The 18,743-nt window shown below is 43.0% G+C and overlaps 1 protein-coding gene across 3 annotated transcripts in view; it reads right to left on the minus strand.

The window, feature by feature from the left end:
* PLEKHG4B (pleckstrin homology and RhoGEF domain containing G4B) overlaps positions 1 to 14,529 on the minus strand; it is a 190,968-nt gene extending 176,439 nt beyond the window's left edge. For 2 of the 3 annotated variants that reach the window (XM_006114212.4, XM_075921637.1), the window contains exon 1: positions 14,215 to 14,528. The gene's annotated coding sequence lies outside the window, so the exon portion shown is untranslated. Of the gene's footprint in view, positions 1 to 14,214 lie in introns of all 3 variants that reach the window. The other variant, XM_006114213.4, reaches the window with a different exon arrangement.
* Between the last annotated feature and the right edge of the window lie 4,214 nt (positions 14,530 to 18,743).

Genomic DNA, 18,743 nt, shown 5'->3' on the forward strand with positions numbered 1-18,743 from the left:
CACTGGACCCTCACACTGGAATTTTTCAGTAGCTGTCTTTTGGCAGAGACTGGTGGCCAGAGTGCTGAACTGGGATTCTGGAGACCATGTTTCTATTCTGGGCTGTGATCGGATATGTGACCCTGAACAATTCACTTCTTTGCATCTCTGTTCTCCTCCCACACTTTGTTTTGTCTCTTCAGATTGTAAACTCTGTGGGGCAGGAACCATCTCTTAGGGTGTGTCTAGACTACATGGCTCCGTTGACCAAGCCATGTAAACTAGTTTACCCGACACAGTCAATGAAGCCGGGATTTAAATAGTCCCCGCTTCATTAAAATAAACATGGTCACCGAGCTGTGCCGACAATCAGCTGATCCAGCACAGCGCAGCAATCTAGATGTGGATTGGTCGACAAAGGTTTCCCTTGTCGACTGATCCGCGTCTAGACTGCTGCACTGTGCCGGATCAGCTGATTGTCGGCACAGTGCAGCAGCCATTTTTATTTTAATGAAGCGGGGACTATTTAAATCCCCGCTTCATTGACTTTATCTGGTAAACTACTTTACATGGCTCCATCAACAGAGCGATGTAGTCTACACACCCTTACTGTGCACGTGTATAGCCTCTTAATAGGAGCCCCCTCCCTCTTTCAAATGGCTAGTTTCTAAGCAGTACTGTAGTGATAACAATGTCTTGTCCACTTACTGGCACAGAACTACTTTATAACTTTACTAAACAGGATCTGACATGTCTTCAATTAAGGCACGATTGCTTACTTCTAAATTCTATTTCTGCCACCAGGTGTTTTGTGCTGATAAAAATTTATATTATAGCACCCAGCCTTGAAGTATCCAATTTACCTGCTGCCACAATTTTTAAGGATTTTATACAATGATCAGATCTGATTAGACCTGATATCAAATAAATGTAAGAAATGTGCTGCAAATTAGTGTTGTAAAAATAATAGTGCTACTCTGAAAATAGAAAGTACTGAATAAGCTCTACATGCTCAAGTAACACAAAATAATTAACACGCTGCAATCTGCTGACTGTCAAGCCAAGAGTGGAGACACCAGGATTTCAAATGCAAATTAGGAGAAAACTGCCAGTAGTACAAGAAATTAGTTTACAAGCATGTAAAGATGGCAAATCAGGTAGGAAAAATTCAAGCCATTATATTGTATGAGGGACACACGAAGAGCTCTAGGACTCTTCCATTCTCCCAAACAGTTGAGATTAGGATTTTCATGTAGGTGACATCTTGGTTCACAAGGTAACATGTACAGATTATATATAAAAAAAAAAATCTCACTAGTATTTTGATTTAATTTGCATTACTTGGTTATTTCTTCACAGTGTGTAATTTACTTAATTCATTAGCAGATACTGTATTTATTGGCCAACCATCCTTGACTTCATATTTGTTTCCATACTCCCATTTCACTAATGAAATACAAACATACAGGGAAAAAAACCCTTTCCTTTCAACATGATGAAAAGGACAGTTCCTATAGTTAATACTAGAATGTTCTAAAATTAAATACTGGTACTGTATTCCCTACCCATAGAGAGTTACCATTCAGAAACAATAACTTAGATTTTGTCAGAAAAAATAAACTTGACATAAAATAGTTGGCTGGAAAGGTGCAGCCTCCTCAATTCTTGTTAAGCAGGGCTCTACTGCTCAGGCTAACTGTGCATAATGACATTATTCAGAATGAGAGCACTGTCTTTCCAGGAATTCTCTCATTCAATATTTGAGATACCACCACCTCTTTTTCCATAATGCTGCAGTATAAATCCAAACGTACCCATAGCTATAAGACCATAAGAAAGTCTGCTCTCTTAACAGAACAGTAAGAGTTTACTTCTTTTTTAATTTAGAAAGATTACAGCCAGCCAGATGGAGTTCAACACAAGAAAGTTAAGTAAGGACAGTCTATCTTTAAGCTTACATCGTTCTTATATCTGTGTGTCAGTACTGCCCTCTGGGTTCTGCAAAGCACGTTTGCATACTCTGGCCACAGAGTGGAAGAAAGCAACAGCTGCTACAACACTTCCTGCTCCTCACCTGCAGCATGTAGCCTAAGGAGATCTGATACAGCTTTATTCCTCCACAATACAGGCAGTCCCCGGGTTACATGGATCCGACTTACATCGGATCCCTACTTACAAACGGGGTGAGGCAGCCCCGCACTAGCTGCTTCCCCCCAGCAGACCAGGGAGACGCGAAGCTAGCGCCCCCCCCCCCCCCCAGCAGACCAGGGAGACGCGAGCAGTTTTTCTCAGCAGACACCTCAGCTTGAGAATAAAGGACTGAGGGAAGTGAGGTGTGGGAGAATAAAACTGAGCTCTGGAGAAATGTTTGGCTAGAGTTTCCCCTACAATATGTATCAGTTCCGACTTACATACAAATTCAACTTAAGAACAAACCTACAGTCCCTATCTTGTACGTAACCCGGGGACTGCCTGTACTACAATCTGTGGGATAACGAGAGGAAGTATCAAATTAGGTAAGGGGCCAGGCAGCACTGAGTGTATGCAGTGTTTCTCAAAGCGGGCTGTTCTGATTTGGTTATCGAATGGCTCCCATTGGCTCTGGTTTGCCATTTCCAGCCAAAGGGAGCAATGAGGACCCAATGGGAGCCATGAACTGTAGCCAATAGGAGCCGCTGTGTGACTGATGAGTGGCTATGCCTACAAAGTACTTGAAAGGACCTTCTTCCCTATCAGCTGCTGATTAGCAGATTCATGATAAATTTGAAGCTCTACCCTATTTGATATGTATGAGGGTGGACATGAAGAAAAAACAGAAAGCTCCTTCTGCCCGTATTTTACCTGTACATACTGGAAGGAGGACTGAGCTTTCTGTCTCTTGTCCCCACCAACCTCTAGTATACAGAGGCCCGATTGTGTCACACTGTAGTTTGATCCATCTTCACAGGCCTGTAGGTAGGAATTTCTGGGATGTGTGCACTTTTTTTTTGGTAAACGTGGACCTAAAGGGTGCGAGCAATCCCCTTCCCCGAACCTACCCAAAGTAAGTGCCAGCCGGGGAGAAAGGCAGAAGCAGTGTCCTGCTTGAGCCTCCCTCCCCTATGCTCCAGCCAGCCCAGGGAAGGCTGGGGCTGATTTCCCTCCCTCCGGGGGAAATAAGGTCCAGCCTTCCTTCAGCCAGCCGGAGCATGGGGGAGGGAGGTTTGGACAGCGCGCCATTCCTGCCTTCCTTTGGCAGGCCAAAGCATGCTTATTTGGAGGACTATGGCGGGTGCTCACACACCATCTGCACCTCCCTTGTGTACAGGCCTGCTTCATTTGATGGAAGAGATTGTACAACTCTGCAACTTTGCCTCCTGAGTCTTGCTCTGTGTTGTGATCTCCCTCTCTCTCGCTCAACATACATACACCTCTACTGCTGCATGTCCATGTTGTTCCTTCAGTAGGCCTAATGTGGTCATGAAAACAATTCAAGACACATCCTTAGCTTTCTTCAGTGAATTCTACACGTGCACACCTATACAGTCCAAAGCTATTTTTCCTGGATGCCAGTGAGAAAGAAAGAAAAAATGATAGACTATATTTAAATCCCTGGAAGGCACTCAGATTTCCCCCATGGAATAAGTGTGCTGTCTTCACAGTATTCTTACTCCCTGCAGGCCTGGATAATGAAGGTCTACGGTTGGCAATGAACTCTGTTTCAAATCTAATAAATAGCAGGCCAATCCTTTTTCTTTTGGTTAGTCTCTGCTCTCTCCCCCAACACCACTCCATGTTTCTCTACTTCTTTTATCCTCTTCCTTCCCATCCTGCATCTCCTCTTTTGCATTCATACTTGATATTTCTGCAGCCCAGTAGTTCTTTTATAGGGGCCTGTAGAAGCAACACTGGAATGAAACTGACACAGTGATGCTTCTGGAGACATGCATTGTCTGGTGCTCTGATGCTTCTGGAGACATGCATTGAAAAAGCGACTGAACCAGTTTGATCCTCTGCAGCTAGAGGTGCTATGGGATAAGTAAGGGCCATACAGAGTACAATCACAAGCCAATTTTAAAACCCAATATTCAGCCCCAATTTTAGGTAGCTACGCAGTTTATGCCCTCCTTCAGAAAACATAATGAATTATAATTAATGGAGATTGCCTATCTCCTAGAACTAGAAGGAACCTTGAAAGGTCATTGTGTCGAGTGGAGTCCAGTCCCCTGCCTTCACAGCAGGACCAAGTACCATCCCTGACAAATTTTTGCCCCAAATGGTCTCTGCAAGAATTTAACTCACAACCCTGGGTTTAGCAGGCCAATGCTCAAACCACTGAGCTATCCCTCCTCCCATAATAAAGATAAGAAAAAGCAATTGACTGAACCCTCAAACAACCACTCATGACTGTTTCATGACAACATGCATGATGTAATATTATGAGAAATTTTGGGGTCAGATTTTCAAGAGCATGTAGTATTGGGCAAACTCTGTTCCCATTAAGCCAATGTTAAAAATACCATCCTGATATTCCTGTGGCGCCTACCAATAGCAGGAATTATCTCCTCCAGCAGCAGCTGGCAAAAAATAAAAAATATGTTTTAATTAAAACAAATCATGCAAAACCAAGTCAATGCTCAGGTGAGTATAGGTCCATAGTTAAATGTTTGTAGTATCAAGCCTATATGTAGTTCAGTCCTTTTGATATTTGAGTTGTGGCAACACGAACAATATACTAGGCACTTTCCAAATACAGTGGAAGATACTGCATAAAAAGAAGAAAGATCAGTGGGGTAGGAGGGAATAGGAGCACAATATACAAACAAAGTGTTCACAGAGATGACAGACACACCTTCGTTCTAATTATGTCTAATGTATTTTGATTTTAGAGTTGTCTTTCCTATCCCATTTCAAAATTTTGCCTGGTTTCTATTTTTTAATTTTATTTTATAAATTACCCTTGCCCATTTTTTAAATATATTTGTGATATACAAGTACAAATAGAATAGCTATCTATGGCTTGAGAAAAATCCCAGAAACTTCCCATGTGAATTACACAGAGGAGACAGAAAGGATGGGGTCAGTGGTTGAGGAATACCCTGCAGAATGTGAGAGACCTGGGTACAAGTCCCACTCCACCTCAGACTTGCTGTGTGACTTGGAGCTCACTTTGCCAACATTAAAAGCTGGGTGGTGCTCAGATACTACTTTAATTGGGACCATGCAAGTACCTTTGATAGAATAGGATTGATTATAATGCCAAAACATGATAAACGCTTTACAGACAGGTATGAAAACAAGGTTCAAGATAACAGTTCTGCAAATATTTAGTCATGTGAACAATCCACTGAAAATCAGTGAGAAATTCTTGTGTATGCTTGAAAGTAATCAGACCCAAAATAGACAATTCACAAATGAAGGCTAAAAGTGAATGATGAGAATTTACATGCTTCTTAGTTCATTTTTTAAATTTGGATTTTACATCTGTCATCTATTTTCTTCATAGTTCAGTAGGGCTAGAGTTTATTGGCTTTTTGGAAGAAGTGAAGTTTTCAAGAGGGTGCTGAGTAACAACATAGTTCATAACCCAATTTGTAAAAGAATTTAATAGAATACTATTAATAATCCTTCAGAATGTTTGAATTTCATTCAAAAGTAAGAATTTAAAATACCTGATTTAGCTATCTCCCCACTTTTACATAGATCCCTGCTCCCATGAAAATGGCCCTGTGTTACACAGGGCAGGTATTCCAGCAGCATGCAGGGGAACCCAGGACTACACCCTACATTGGGTTCCAGACCAGGTACTTGCTAACAAGCGACCATAACTGCTATACAGTCCTTCTCTTGCTGTTTCCCTGGGTTTCTTCCTACATATTTGGCTTTCCCTATCTCTGAGTCTGTCAGCCTCCACTGGAGTTGGAAAACTAGCCACCTCCCTCTTTCCAGCCAGCTACCTGGCTGAATACTTGCCCTGTCTGTTCCTGCAGAGGGGAGTAGCTTAATTAGCTGCCTCCAGTCTAAATCTCCCCTTTTTGAAGTTTAACCAGTTGATTGGGCCTATCTGCTCTAATTCAGCTCTTGCAGGGCTAGTATGGGGAGTCCACCCCATCACACTGACCCATGTAAAAACCTTTTAATGACGTTGCAGCTACTTAGAGGCAGCAGTGAAGGAAAACTGTAATTTCACTCAGGCTGTGTCTACTCCACAGGGCTTTATCAGAAAAAGGTACATAAATTTGTGCTCTGAAATTTGCATATCTTTTTCCAATAGTTTTTTCGGAAGAGGCTTTTCTGAAATTTGTCCCATCTCCACTGGAAGGAGGAAGACAGGGCTTCCAAAAGAGTGAGTCTGCTCTTCTGCAAAAAAAAAAAAAAAACCACGGAAGAGCAGACGCGTTCCCTGAACATGGCGGAGTTTTTTTGATACCCCTCCAGAATCCCAGAAAAACCCTGTAGTCTAGACATAACCTCAGTCTTATCAGTTCAGACAAGAGTTTAAATTCTGCAGTGCAAATGCCCAAAAGGCTGATTTAAAACAGCTTAAAGAGAAGTTCCTCATAACTACCTCTCCCCCTCAGATCATTTTGTAGGTACAACTCCCCAAAACCTGAAAATGCAATGGACAAAATCATCAGCAGTAGATATTCTCTGAAGCCAAATGAAAGTATCTTTCACAACTAAAGGTTGGACAGACAGATAAGACTATCTGGACTCAGCAAGCATTTTTAGAAACTCTCTCAAGTGCCAAGACGACTCCTCACAGGCATGGGAACCAAGGTCACTTCACTGTTCCTAAATTATATCCTCTAGACTGGTACAAAGGAAATTATAGCTGTCCCAAACTTGCACAGACTCTCCAGTCACTGAGCTTGCAGAAAAAGCACAGCACCCTTAAAATATATAATTTGAGGAGAGACACAGAAGTAGAAATGCAGGAGAGCCAGTAACAACAGATATAGTGCTGTCTAAAATGGAGGGGCAGAACTGAATTCTGCCCTGGAAAGGAACCACTCATGTCCAAACCAAGTCAAAGGGGGCTGCCTCCTGGCATATCAGAAAAGAATTTAGCTCTGGTCTGTAATAGACATGGACGGAGCATGTCAAGAGGGGGTGGGCCAGAGTTTTAGGAGTGGACAGGTTAAGGAAGATGCACACCATTCTTCCTCTGTGGAAAATCTGAATAAAAAAAATAATACAGCCTGTGGCTCTGTTGACTCTTCCACTGGTCTTGGAGACAGACACAAATAGGGGCAGTCCCTAGTAGCATGGCTTCAATTGTGGCATGCTGCCAGGGAGTCTGAGGAAGAGAGATGGATGCCCGGATTTACTACAAATCCTTGGGGATCTGCCAGGTGGTATCTGTGACCTTGACAGGAAAATGTGAGGGGATTTACATGAGGACATCCTCACAGATTTCCTCTAGCAGACCCCTGTCCATTGGGAAAGCAGTAACTTTACTAGTACCAGCACTCACACTGGCACAACTACCCTTACAGGAACAGACCAATGCAATTTTCACATATACCTCCCCATGCTTGCAGGCAGAGCTGGATTTTCAATTAGACAGTGGGCACATGCCTAAGGGCACCAGCATTCTAGGGCAGTGGTCCCCAACACGGTGCCCGCGGGCACCATGGTGCCCGCGGGGCCATTTGTGTACGTCCGCCAAGTGCTCGGGGCTGGCCTGGCCCCGGGCACACGGTGCATGCATGGAGCTGGAGCCAGACACCGGTCCCAGGAGCACCGCGAATTTGCCGCTCGTGCCCCGGGCGCGCGGCGCTTGCGGGGGGTCGCCGGCCCCAGGCGCACGGCGCTTGTGGGGGGGCCCACCCCCGAGCACGCGGCTATGGGGGGGCCCCGCCCCCGGGCGTGCATGTGTCCCCACCCTCTGGCGTCCAGCAGGCGAACGGCCACACCCCCTGGCGCCCGGCAGCCTCTAAAGGTTGGGGACCACTGTTCTCGGGGATGGGGACCAGAGCAGGGAGCAGTGTTCTTTACAGTGTTTGTGATGTCACTGTCAGCTATTGAGAGAGAGAGAAGTCTGTGTGCAAGTCCTGGAAAGTAAACGAAAGAGGGATTACATAGAGTCTGACCCTGAAAACATATATATACACATGAGTAACTATACTTGCGAGTAAACTGCTTAATGTGTGTAAGTGTTGCAATAATGGATTCTTGCTCATATTAGGTTGTAACTTACTGAAAAGTTACAGTTGTTTTTAAGCTAATTTTTAATATATTTTATTAAGAATAATATTGCAATGCAATATTTTAATACAGGTTGAACCTCTCTAGTCCAGACCCCTCTGGACGTGACTGGTGCCGAACCATAGAATTTGCAGGATCACAAGAGGTCAATGTTGTCTAGCAGCATTACCAGCACTTCCACTGCTGATTGAGATTTTAGATAAAATATAGGGGTAAATTACAGCTACATAACAGCACTGAACGCTGAAAGCTAGGATTAATGGCTGTAAACAAGCTTTATGGGTACGTCTACACTTGCTCCCTTGTTCGAGCTAGGGATGCAAATGTGGGCGACCAAAATTGCTAATGAAGCGGGGATTTAAATATCCCGCGCTTCATTAGCATGATTTCCCCGGCACATTACTCCGCTCAACAGCTGATTCGAACCAGGAAGTGCGTGCCGGGATGCGTTGGTTTGAACCAAACCCCTTCGTTCGAACTAACGTTACTCCTCATTTAAATCTCCGCTTCATTAGCGATTTCGGTCGCCTACATTTGAATCCCTAGCTCAAACTAGGGAGCAAGTATAGACATACCCTATGGGACTGCAGGCAACTTGGCCACACCCATGATCTGTGGATATCCGGCTAACTGAAATCATGCTGCACCATGGATGTCACCGGACCAGAGACACACAGACTAAAGAGGGTCAATCTGTAAATACCTAGCTTTTATACTGTACTTTTCATCCAGAGATATCCAAGTGGTTTATGAAGGGAGTTAAGTTTCCTTACTCCTACATTACATATAGGGAAACTGAAGCACCAAGCAATGACAAGACTTGCCCAAGGTCACCTATCGGGATAGTGGCACAGCTGAGGAGAAAACTCAAATGCTTATCAGATAGTCGACTAGTCGCTTCCGCATCCCCTCCCTCTCCCGCTTATTGCCTGTATCAGAAAGAGGCAGTAAAGGGGGGGGTGAAAAGGAGGGGGTGCTTCAAAGCAGCAATGCCTGGAGTCCTCAGCTGGCCTGGGCTGCACATGACATTTCGAAGCAGCAGCGCCACATGGAGCTCCCTGCTAATCCTGGGCTCCGTGAAGCGCTGCTGCTTTAAAATGCCACAGGAAGCATGGGGCCAGTGAGTCCCCTTTTGGCCCCGAGCTCCCCACAGCACTTTTGTGCTACCCCTGGGCTGTTGCTACACTTCAAAGGCAAAAGCGCTGTGGGGAGCTCGGGGCCAAAAGGGGACTCACTGGCCCCATGGTCCCTGTGGCATTTCAGAGTCCCCTTTTGGCCCTGAGCTCCCCACAGCGCTTTTGCCTTTGAAGTGTAGCAACAGCCCTGAGGTAGCACAAAAGTGTTGTGGGGAGCACGAGGCCAGAAAGGGACTTACTGGCCCCATGTTCCCCTGGGGCTGTTGCTACACTTCAAAGGTGGAAGCGCCCTTATTAACTAATCTAATAGTCAATGCAAGTTGCATCAACTATTCAATTAGCCAAATAATTGGAATTTTACATCCTTCCCTCAGACTCATGCCCTAGTCATTGGATCACAGTGATTCCTTTTCTTTCTTTATCTGTTTATTCCTGTATGTGTTCACATAAATAATTATTTTAAGACAATGCAACTTAAACGCCTTTCAGTTTATCTGTCTTAATTTAAAAAGATGTAGTTCAGTATCTCTGTTTACCACACCTTCCTTACTCTGTTCTGTATAAATAACTACATCATTCATATCTGTGTACTGTCATTTATTTATATTGGCAGCAGTTCGCAAAATGTACTAAACTCTGCAGATAGAAACAGTGCCTACCCCATAGAGCTAATGCATATTAATGCATAACTACGTTGCCACCACTTCCTCACTTACTGAAGTTTCATTAGTACTATACCAGGAAAGGGCTATGGCTTCCAGCTTCATAGAAGTAGCATGCCTTCAATTCAGTCGAGCAAACCCCTAATCTCTACTGGACAGTAAACATTTCCATAAAGGTGACAGGACACCACAAAATCTCAAATAGGGAACATAAAATTTGTGAGTTCCAACTCACAATGTCCTTGTAGTTTTCCCATCAGGGAGGCAGAAATTTGCATAATGACCCAAAATGATAAATGCTTTGGTCCTCTGTTCCCCTATCTACATCTATCTGAGGACATCAATGGAGAACAGGGCCACACTGGCCTCATGACAGTCTGGCTTCTAAGGGAGCTTCTCTACTAGCCACAGCTCACAAGCTCTCTCTTAGAGGAGCTATTTACTATACAATGGTTTGAACTATGAAAGGCATGGTGACTGGTATTCCCCCTCACTCTGATCTTCTATAAACAGAAACCAATCCACCCATGGATGCACCTATGTCGGGAGGAGAAGTTGAGCCACAATTTTCCCTTTCAGTCCCCTCCGGTGAAGACTCAATGAAACTGGGCCCCCTTTGAACTAGGGAAGACAATCCATTCAGATCAATTAAATCTCAAACCACACAGGGGTGATTTATTTTATGTAGTACAATTAACATTTAGTTTTTCCTGATTTGGTTTCACGGTTTCAGAAAGATGTAAGCTAAATTCCTAATGATGTGCTTTTAAAAACTGCTCTAATAGCCAAACCTTTACTGTGATTTAGGAAAAACCTGATGCATAAACAATAATCATACTCACACTCCCTACTTTTTATACTAATAAATAGCAAACTCAGCTGGATCATTTAAAAATACAGCAAATGTCATGTTTACTCACATCAAGATTCCAGATAGCAAAACAGACATACAAGTGTTATCCTCTAATAAGTTTCTCATCAGTCTACGAAATGTAAGATTTACACCAGACACATAGTAGACTGGCTGCAAGCAAAATATATGGAGCAGAAACAAATTTGCATCACATAAAATCCTGATACTACTGACCCAAAGAACAGGTCAAATGAAACTAGGAAGCTTTTCATCTCAGACAAGGAAAAACTTAATCTTGCTTTAGGCTACTTACTGTCTACTTTGATTCTTGCTTATCAAAGCACTTTAAAAGTATGGGAACCAAGCATCAGCAAAAATTGAGAGCTATTTTGAAAAACAGATTCAATACTTTTAAGTTTGGACCAACAGAACTGCTTTATTTCTGAAGGTATTTGAAATAATTAAACCACACTTTTAAAACAATTTAGAGGGTAAAGCTCAAAACCATCAAATAACAAATAGCAGATGACTTGAATAGCAATTCATGAAGCATCTAAGAAAACTTTTAAAGAAATATAATGAATTCATACAGAACTCTCACTAAAGTACTACCATAGAATTCCTAGTCTGCCAGATGAGTCATGGAATGCATGCCTGCCAATTCCTTCTTCACCTTAGCCTTTCTTCACCTTTTCTCAACTCTGGCTACACATTGAGAAGGTGAGACAAAACTATTAGAATTGTACTTATTCCTTCGTCAATGACTGAATAGTGTGAAAATTCTGCAGGGACAGTTCACACTATCTCTGGAGGAAGAAAATATTTTGCAAAGCAGTGGTCCTTTAATCAATGAAGAAGCAAGGTTTGGGAACTTGGAAGATATTCTTGTCTAGATATCCCACATCAGAAGCCTGCTTATTAGGACTCAAGGAAAGAAAAGTGAGAAAGTAAAAAAAAAAATCTTTGGGATCCCAAATAAAAACAGAGAACCACTCGTAGGGGTGTAAACCAGTCTAAAATACTCCCTAGAACAGCGGTGTCCAAAATGCTAGCCATATGTGGCTATTAGGGATGTTATCATATAGCCAAGTAAGCGATTAACCAGTAACCCTGGGATTATCAATTAATCCTATCAACTACACACACACACCTCTGATACAGAGGAAGCAATGGGGGAGGAGAGGGAACCCATGCCCATGAGGCTTTAAACAAGCTCCTCTGGAGCACCAAATCTGCCCCTGATAAATTACATGACTATGCATTTACACAATAGCTAACATCCCAAGTGGCCAGTTGAGTGTGGCTAGTTCACTATTGCAGTAGCCACTATAGTTGGACACCATGTGAACTGCTTGGACACCATGGCTCTCGAATGTGTAGCTGAGATTTTTACCAAGATACTTTTGGACACACAGTTAGAGTAAACAAAACATTTTCAGCCTCCTAGCCATCCAAATGCTACTCACCCTTATGAGAATCCTATGCTGATAGAATGTACCTTTTACAATACAGAAGGAATAAATATAAACAAATGTTACATGGCTATGCATTACACAGTAACTAACAAACTTCCTTCCCCTCCCCCATTCCAGTGAAAACAGGAGATGAGTATAGATTTGACTATCAAGCCTGCCACCACCACCTAAGGCATACTGGTTTATGATCATAATCAGGAGTTGGATGGGAGTCAGTGGAGAGTTTGGTTTGAATATGAAAGGTAAGAGGCAAGATGTTGTAATTAGCTAATAAAAATGGTCTTAGTGGAGAATTTGCAGCCAGCCTCCATTGCTTGATGACAGGTGGGTTAGGAGAGGGTTTCTAGAGTAAAGGCTGACATGAGCAAGTTATACATGGGCTGAGGGAAGGATCATTTGTGGAATGGGTAATGGAATAGTTTAAGAATTTAAGAAACTGCATGTATTCCAAATTTATTTAAATATTTATCGAACTTCCCGTAAGAGTTTTTTTCTGTATTTTTAATCACCATTCCTTGGCTCAGAGAGATGATAATTTTATTTTGATGCAGCAATTTTTTCCCCTATTAATAATAATTTTGTGTGAGGAAGATCATTGGAGACTTTTTTGAGCACAGAGACACCTGTCTCTTAGTTCACTTGTAAACAAGTTTATTTGTTAATTAAGACTTGACATCACACAACCACTACCCTCTAAATATTTTAGACCAAGTTGCAGTTGTTGGAACATCAAGGGAGTCATAATTTTTAATACACTACAAGTTTAAGTTTCAGGAGGTTCACTCTCAAGTTCCAAATGATTTTATCATGAGATAAATCATTTTGTACTAATGAATCCTTTTCCATTTTGGAAGTCAAAATAATACATGCAAGTTTTTCACAACACAAAGCTCTACTTTACAGAAGAGGAAGAACTGTAATTCAAGAAAATGAAAATCTGTGCTCTCTCTCTCTCTCTCTCACCTCTGGAGGTACAATCATCATTAAATATAATTAAGAGCCCTTCAAATCCAAGGATATCCATTTATATCAGCAGGTATTTGCGGATCAATGTTGCAGAAATGTATGATACACAATTTTTTTATGTAGAACCCTGCAAATTTTCAGATAACCATTTTATATTATAGGTATCTCCAGATCATTTTTGCAGACAGCAATTTTGTATGGGTGCAGGGCTATAAATATAACCATTGTACTCCAACTTTTTAAAACAAGCCATCTCTTGCTTGCATCAATCAACATGTTAAGAAATATTTTCCAATTCTTTTCTGTGGCTTCAAACAAAACATTGAAAGTTTTTCCATCTTTAAAATGTTACCAATGAAAAATCCTGGGTTTTAAGCCAATACTAAGACAGCCATTTGTGTTCCCTCCAGAAACACAGAAGGAAGCTTGAGGTTTAATCAGGTGGAAAAAGAATGCAGTACTGTAATTGTTTGAGAGGGGTGGGGGGGAACTTCTGCTTGAAGCGTCTTTAATGTGGTTCTAAAGAAACCATTTTCTACAGAGACGCTTACAAACATTGACACGAAGTTGAGAAAAAAAAAAAGGCTCGGAAACAGAACCAGAGCCCGCTGAACAGACTCTGTCTGGGGGTAGTGAACCTTAGGCGCTAAAGCCATGGGAAAGCTAAATGAAACGCACACTGACCTCCGGCCCTGCAGCAGAGAGGGGGTGGGGGCAGGGGAATGGCGAGGAGTCCCATAGCCCACCCTCCCGGAGGTTCTCACAGCAGCAGGTGGATTGCCCTGCCACAGAGGGGTGGGGGAAGTTAGGGGCAGACTCGGTTCCCCAGAGCACCCTCTGCCAGGCTCAGGCTCCCGCCCACCGGGGCCATTCACCCCTCTCCCTCCCCTAAGCCGCGAGCGTTGCCCATCTCCGCTCCAGCAGCATCCCGCGCCCCGAGAGGCACCACGTACCCTGCTGGCGGGAGAGCCGCTTCGGTGCGCCCCTCCGTGGCGCGGCGGGATCCCGGGGTGGCCGCGGGCGCGCGGAGCAGCGAGGGCTGGGGGAAGCGGCGGCGGCGCCTTGTACCTGCGCGCTGCCCGCAGGGCAGGTGGAAGCGGCCCCCGCCCCAGGGCACGGCTGGCTGGAGCGCCGCAGCAGCAGCAGCTCGGGCCGAGGGAGCGGCGGAGGGAATGAATGGGAGCGGGGAGGAGACAGCCAGGGGGCGGGGGGCTGCTGCTGCCACCGCCCCGCTCGGGGCTCTGCGCAGGGAGAATCCCCCCGCCCCCACAGGCTGCTTGGAGACCGGCGCACCCCACCCGCGCCAGCAGCGGTAGCGCCAAGTAAAGGTGTTTGCGGACCCAGTGGGAGGGGGTGACCATGGGCTGTGGGCGGTGAGTCTTGACTGGTCTTTATTTGACCGCTGGATACATGCAAACTAATGGCATTTTAAGCTTGACACTTTTGGCTGGGGAGATGGCAGCGGTAACCAGGGCTGCTAAATGTGCCTTGTGTCTGCCCGCAGGTTTGATGCTAGGCTGCAATCTTTTCATTAAAGCTTAATCTTTCATTCTTGGATGCTTTTAGGACAGTCCCCATGTGCACCCCTCGGGCCGGACGTGCCTTCTCCGGCTGCATGGCCCTCTAAAAGGGGGGGGGGCTTTTTTGGGTTGGGGGTTGCTGACCCACAGAAAAATCAGGTGGAGGGGGGGGGGCTGCACACAAGTGAGAAGCAAAAAAAACAAGAATAAAACCTCCCTCACTGATATGGCCCCAGCTGAGAAGGAGAAAGACACTCCCCACATTCTCCTCCCACACCAGAGCCTAGTTGGGGCACAGGGTGGAAGATTCTGTGTGCTCCAGCCCCATGGAAGAGTGGGGAGGGAGCAACAAATCTCAGGGCCAGATCCAGGAAAAACAGGGAGGGAGGGCACATCTGGCCCCCCCAGGCCTTAGGTTCCCTACCCCTTCTTTAAAGGCTTCCTCCTTCCTTCCCAGTCTGTAGGCTTGCTAGCTTCTTCTACAAAGTGACACTTTCTGCCCTAACCTTACTCCCCATCCCCACCAGTCTCACTGGAGAAAATCAACAGTTTTTACATCTTGAAATTTTAGTTGTTATTTTTGGTTGGAATTTAGAAACCCAACAGCAGATGATGGGGAGAGGAAATAATGAAAAGTCTGTGAAACTGGCCTCCCTCTTCCCCCACTTATTCACTAGTAGCTCTGGCTATTATGCTGTGTAAATCCTGGCAGAATCGGATTCTGAGGGGCTGCTGCCTTGGATGCAGTCAGTGTAATTGTGGGCCTAAGGTGCACAGCCCGTCCCCACTTTTATTGTATCATTGGGACTTCACAAGGAAACAGCATATCTGATGTCCATGAACATTGCAGGCTCATAAAACTTGGAGACCTGTTAGATCTTCCGGTTACTTCCCTACCTACCTCCACAAGCGTGTTCCTTGATGTGCTTTTGGTCAAGTCGAGCTTAGATATAGCAAGGGGTGGTGCTCCCTTCTTGAGGGCAACACATTACAAGACCCCAGGCTACTTTTAAAACTACCTTTTTTTGCTGTTTTGTGTGATTGATGCCACGTTCTGGACCTCATTTTTAAAGGCATGTTTAAAGTTTAAGGTTTAATATACACAACAGATGCCGCAGACACATGAGACTTGACACCGTGGGGAGTGAGTTAATGTATAATTAGGGTTGGGCATTGGTTTTTGAACAGCTGTTGGTGGTGTAATATATACCTGTGCTTCTCTTTGAATTATTTATCCAGTGAATTGCAACATCTCCCATTGGCTGAATATCTGTATTGTACTTGTGTATTAATTTTGAAAATCCATAGCAGTACAAGTTGATAACATCTGCTGTGTGGCTTTTTATTTTTTCATTGCTCTTAAAAAGTTATCTCTGACTACCTAAGGAACTACTGTTGTCAACCCTTTTAAAAATCTAGCTTCTCTACCAGAGCACTTAGGCCGACCCCTGTAATCTTTATGGCATTTAATATGAAAATAGTGACCACAGCGCACCCAGTTAAAACAAAAACCTTAATGGCATGGACTTCATTTTTCAGTTAGTTTTTCATAATAAAAAGGTGTTGTTTTAATTTTTTTTAATGTTCTCTTGGCACAAGATCATGTTTCATGCTAGAGCACATTTTTATGGCCATTATAAACTTCTGGGCTTTATAGTAATGTGCTGACAATCTGAATAGTAGCTTTGTGATTGTTATACAAATAGATGGGGGAAGCAGAGATGAGCAGGTAAGAAAGTGGATACAGTTGGAGCAATAAACTGCAGTGAAATCTGCTTGCATGTGCTTTCCACACTTGAGATCACTGCTTTTTCTTACAAATCATTAGGCATCTGTTTTATGTGAAGACATGTTTGAGAAGGCTCAAAGCTACCTGTGAGACAGGAAAAGTAATTAAGACCCGATCCTGCATTCCTCATGTACCCAAACTTCTTATTGACTTAAGCTGGAGCTTTCAGTGAAAAAGAAATGCAGAATTAGGTCCTTAATTATGTGAAGATTCATGCCCTCTTTTACCTATGCAATATTTTGTATGGAGTCAGGTACTACATGATGGCAGAAGTGTGCCTCAGCGGATCTGATTGTAGGATCAGGCCTAACATTTGTTTGTTCAACCATGTATTTATTTAAATTACATGGAAATAAATTTCACTTTAAATTTCACATAGCATGTGGCAGGATATGCAAGAGGGCATATAAACTTTGATGTCTGAAGCATGCTGGCTCATAGGAAAGCTACTAGCTGCCTGCTGGGCACCTTCTGACACGATTTGAAAGTTGAGAGGAAATTCAGAGTTCTGTAGAAGTGCACTGATTTTCAAAGTACAAGCAGGTACCACACAATTAGAGGCTGAGTGCAAATGGATATACGCATTCTTATTAATGTATTTAACAAATCATTAATAAAATAATGTACTGCATATGTGCCATAAATTATTTTCATATACTGGTTGAACCTCTCTAGTCTAGTACTTTCTGGTCCAGCAGCATTGGTGGTCCAGCATGATTTTAGTTAGCCAGATGTCCATTTATCATAGGTATGGCCAAGTTTCCCACTGTCCCATAAAGTTTGTTTACAGACACCAGTCCTGGCTCTCAGGGTTCTGAACTATTACTTAGCTCTAATTTACCCCTAAATGTCTTCTAAGAGCACAGTAAGCAGTGGAAGTGTTGGTAATGCTGTTAGACAATATTGACCTCACGTGATTTGGCAAATTCTCTGGTTTGGCACCAGTCAGGTCTTGAGGATACCGGACTAGAGAGGTTCAACCTGTATTGATAATTACTTAAGCTTTTTGATAACTTTATTACCTAACCCATATTTTCTCCAAAACAAAGCAAATTATACATTGCTCGATGAAGACTTGTAAATCAGCCTATTTTCAATTATAAATACTAGCCATATTTTTATTTTTCAAAACACAATGGAAGCACTGACAAAATCATAAGTAGTGAAAATGTTTGGGGTTTTTTCATGCTCTGGTAACACAAAAATACCTATATAGATTTTCTTCAGCCTTTTAAAAAATAAATTTCCCTGTTGGAAGACTAGCACAAGTATGAAAAATTGTAGTCCAAATGGAATAATTTGTGAATATAATAAACTATCGAATATCAGAGCTAAAAATTAAAATATTTCCTCCTCCATTAATGTAATGATGTATTCCTAGTGGTAATTCTTGCTACCCTAGAAGGAGTGACATGTTTGTTCTTAAACTTAATATTTTTTCCAATAATTTATTTCCCTGGTTAGATGCCCTCTACTGAAATATCTAAAATTATTTTTTTCTACTTTGCATTTCACCCATCAAATTTTTGGATGAGTTTAGAGTGTTTTCCTCAGTAAGTAAGCCATCTCCATTTGAAGTGATGTGTCACAAAGGGGGGACCCAGCCTAGCTATATTCAGCAAATCAAAGTGAAGTGAGAACAAGAGGAATGACTGGAGGTATTGAGATCAAGCTTTGCATGCTTGGAAGTACAAGCATGTCAGCAGGACTGAAAGCTTTTGTCATCGTATCCAGATTCTTGTCCATCACACAGTATTCCACCTGCAATAAGGTCATATGGATCACAAGGCTATCTATAGCACAAACTCAAAAAGCTACTTAAAAGCATTCATTTTTCCATATTAACCCTGGAGAGATCATGAACACTCCAGCAAATAGAAGATGTTGTATTATATGGACTGCTGTTGTATATCCCAGTTTTGAGGGATCACACTAACAAACAGTTTCTGTGTATATTTATGACAATTCCGTGTAATGTAGACCAACTATTAGGTGACTGAATGCTGATGTTCTGACTCAGAAAAAATTCCCATTGAAGTCAAAGGAAGTTTTACTTAACCGAGAATAATAGAATTTGATCTAGGGCTTGCAAGAAAGAAATATTCTTTCTACAATTAGACATGTATGTATTTAATACACAAACATAGTATATTAGGGAAGCATTGTATGGAAA

This window comes from Pelodiscus sinensis, chromosome 2 (genome assembly GCF_049634645.1).
Source record: "Pelodiscus sinensis isolate JC-2024 chromosome 2, ASM4963464v1, whole genome shotgun sequence".
NCBI lineage: Eukaryota > Metazoa > Chordata > Testudines > Trionychidae > Pelodiscus > Pelodiscus sinensis.